This window comes from Lipotes vexillifer, unplaced genomic scaffold, assembly GCF_000442215.2.
Source record: "Lipotes vexillifer unplaced genomic scaffold, Lipotes_vexillifer_v1.1 scaffold506, whole genome shotgun sequence".
Classification (NCBI taxonomy): Eukaryota; Metazoa; Chordata; class Mammalia; order Artiodactyla; family Lipotidae; genus Lipotes; species Lipotes vexillifer.
The window spans coordinates 263,841-267,946 of record NW_006780679.1 but is presented as its reverse complement, the minus strand read 5'-3'; positions in this window follow the sequence as shown (position 1 = coordinate 267,946).

Below are 4,106 nucleotides of genomic sequence, written 5' to 3'. Positions count from 1 at the left end.
TAATTGGCAAAATGAAAAACTAAATGAAGATAGCATTTCCTTTTCATCTGACTGGCAAAACAAATTAAATCTGATAACACGAAGTGTTGGTGAGGATTTGTGGAAACAAGCAGTGATACAAAGTCTGGTTTGAATGTAAATTTCAACAATCATTTTGAAGTTCACTTTAGTAATACTGAATAAAATTATACAAATTCTTCGAACCACCACCATTATTTCTACATACTTTCCCCAAATAAACTCTCCCACATGGACAAAGAGATGTTGGCAGCACTGTTTATAATACTAAGAAAAGGGAAAACAATATAAATTCTTCAACAGGATAAACCAGTACTACATGTATTAACAAATTTAATGTGGAGTGAAAACAAATTAAAGAATATATACAGTCTGTAACCCTATTTGAATTTTTTAAAGGCACAAAATACAAGAGAATATATATATATATATAATATATGTGTATATATATATATAAAATTCAAGAAAACAAAATACAGAAAAAGCATGGGAATGGCTATATTGACTTCAGGAGGGTGACAACCTCTGGGGAGGGGGTAAAAGAACGTTTGGGCGGTAAGGCTTTTAGTGTTATCATTTATTAGTTTCTGTTAAAATATTTTAAGTAAGTATGATAACAATATTTACTTAATCTCAGTTGTCGTAGTCTTTTATATTTTCTGTGATATAATGCTGAACTTAAAATTTTTAAAACTTAAGGTAACATTTTGGGAAGTAAGAGTAGAAAAGAGAGATAAAAAGAGAGATTGGTTGATAACAAGGGAACAGCGAGAAAAACATAAAATTCTGTTTGGAGAGCGGAGATATAAGTATATTTGTAAGCAGAAGAGAAGGGGCTTTGAAGAAAGGCGAAATAGACAATATAAAAGGTAAAAGAGTAAAATCATGATGACACATGAAGGATGTCAAAACAAAGGCACACAGGTAGCTGTTAGTTTTGACATGAGGGAGTCATATTTCTTCTACAAGCAGAAGGAGGAAGGAAATACTGGTTGAACTTTCAGAGTAATACTGAGATATAGAAGAGAAAGATAAAAAGAAATTAAACAAACTTAATGTTGTCATTAAAGTTGAAGACAATGATATATCAAGACTAATTCCAGTCAGTAAGGTACTCAAGGGTTTTGGTAATTTGAGAAGACCAGAGAAGATTTGAAACCTCTGCAGGTATTTAATAGTTTGTAACACACAAATAATAGTTACACACACAAATATTTATAATACACAGATAATAGTTACCAAGCAGCCTTGTAAAAATAATTGTGTTAGGAATTAGTGGGTTTCATGCTGTACCTGACGTTCTAACTTCATCCAGCAGTGTTCAGAAGCCAAGGAGTATAGAAAACAGATTGGGAGAGGGAAGACTGATTCAGGGTTGAAAATCAACAGGATTGTTAAGTCAGAAAAGAAAACAGGGGGAGCCAGGAATCTATGGTGTTTTTTTTTTTTTATTGAAATACAATTGCTATACAATATTGTGTTATTTCTGGTGTACAATGAAGTGAATCAGCTATATGTATCAAGGCTGAGAAAAGAGGGAAGTGAGATCTTCCAGAATCTGATGGAAAGGGGAAATAGTAAGAAGTTGGAGATGTGCAGATCATCATGAAGACAAAGTAATATTTTCAGCAAGATTGCAATGACAGGAGGAATAAAGGAAGGTGAAGGTACACTGGAATTTTGGAGATTGTCATCTTAGACATTACATAGTTGATGATTAAGTCATATGTTTGAAGCTGGGCAAAATGAGTGAAAATGTTCATTAGAATGTGAAAGAGTACTTTGAAATCCAAGTACTGGATGATATCAAGTGTTATCGCTGAAATAGCCAATGGTGTTGGAAGTGATGAAATGAGAAGAACAGCAAGATAGTTGTTGAATTATTAAGAAGAGAATATTACTATTAATTTAGGAACAAGGGTAAAGAGTGAATGCTAACTCCCTCTTGCAAGAGCACTGGAATCCCAGCTAACTGCTGAACAATAATTGACAGGAAGACTCTGGAACTCACCAAAAAAGTTACTCCACATCCAAAGACAAGGGAGAAGCCACAATGAGACAGTAGGAGGGGCGCAATCACAGTAAAATCAAATCACATAATTCTGGCTGGGTGACTCACAAACTGGAGAACACTTATACCACAGAAGTCCACCCGCTGGAGTGAAGATTCTGAGCCCCACGTCAGGCTTCCCAGCAATGGGAGGAGGAATTCCTAGAGAATCAGACTTTGAAGGCTAGCGGGATTTGATCGCGGGGCTTCGAGAGGAATGGGGGAAACAGAGACTCCACTCTTGGAGGGCACACACAAAATATTGTGTGCATCAAGACCCAGGGGAAAGGAGCAATGACTTCATTGGAGACTGAAACAGACCTACCTGCTAGTGATGGAGGGTCTCCTGCAGAGGCGGGGGCTGGCTGAGGCTCATCATGGGGACAAGGACACTGGCAGCAGAAGTTCTGGGAAGTATTCCTTGGCGTGAGCCCTCCCGGAGTCCACCATTAGCCACACCAAAGGGCCTGTAGGCTGCAGTGCTGGGTCACCTTGGCCAAACAATCAACAGGGAGGGAACTCAGCCCCACCCATCAGCAGACAAGCTGATTAAAGTTTTACTCAGCTCTGCCCACCAGAGCAACACCTAGCTCTACCCACCACCACTCCCTTCCATCAGGAAGCTTGCACAAGCCTTTTAGATAGCCTCACCCACCAGAAGGGCAGATAGCAGAAGCAAGAAGAATTATAGTCCCGCAGCCTGTGGAATGAAAACCACATTCAAAGAAAGAGAGACAAAATGAAAATGCAGAGGACTATGTATCTGATGAAGGAACAAGATAAAACCCCAGAAAAACAACTAATGCAGTGGAGATAGGCAACCTTCCTATCAGAAAAAGAATTCAGAATAATGATGGTGAAGATGATCTAGGACCTCAGAAATAGAATGGGGGCAAAGATCGAGAAGATGCAAGAAATGTTTAACAAAGAGCTAGAAGAATTAAAGAACAAACAAACAGAGATGAACAATACAATAACTGAAATGAAAAATGCACTAGAAGGTATCACTAGCAGAAAAACTGAGACAGAACAAATAAGTAACTTTGAAGACAGAATGGTGGAATTCACTGCCATGGAACAGAATAAAGAAAAAAGAATGAAAAGAAATGAATACAGTCTAAAAGACCTCTGGGACAACATTAAATGCATCATCATTTGCATTATAGGGGTCCCAGAAGGAGAAGAGAGAGAGAAAGGACCCGAGAAAGGACCCAAGAAAGTGTTTGAAGAGATTATACATGAAAATGTCCATAACATGGGAAAGGAAATAGCCACCCAAGTCAAGGAAGTGCAGAGAGTCCCAGGCAGGATAAACCCAAGGAGAAACACACTGATTCACATAGTAATCAAATTGACAAAAAGTAAAGACAAAGAAAAATTATTAAAAGCAACAAGGAAAAAATAACACATAACAAAAAAGGGAACTGCCATAACGTTAACAGTTGGTTTCTCAGCAGAAACTCTACAAGCCAGAAGAGAGTGGCACGATATATTTAAAGTGATTAAATGGAAGAACCTACAACCAAGATTACCCAGCAAATATCTCATTCAGATTTGACAGAGAAATCAAAAGCTTTACAAACATACAAAAGCTACAAGAATTCAGCACCACCAAACCAGCTCTACAACAAATGCTAAAGGAACTTCTCTAAGTGCGAAACACAAGAGAAGAAAAGGACCTACAAAAACAAGCCCAAAACAATTAATAAAATGGTAATAGGAACATACCTATCGATAATTACCTTAAATGTGAATAGATTAAATGCTCCAGCCAGAGTACACAGGCTCACTGAATGGATACTACAACAAGACCCATATGTATGCTGTCTACATGCAACCCACTTCAGACCTAGGGTCACATACAGACTGAAACTGAGGGGATGGAAAAAGATATTCCATGCAAATGGAAATCAAAAGAAAGCTGGGCAAAAAAAAAAAGAAAGAAAGAAAGCTGGAGTAGCAGTACTCATATCAGATAAAATAGACTTTAAAATAAATGTTACAAGAGACGAGGAAGGACACTACATAATGATCAAGG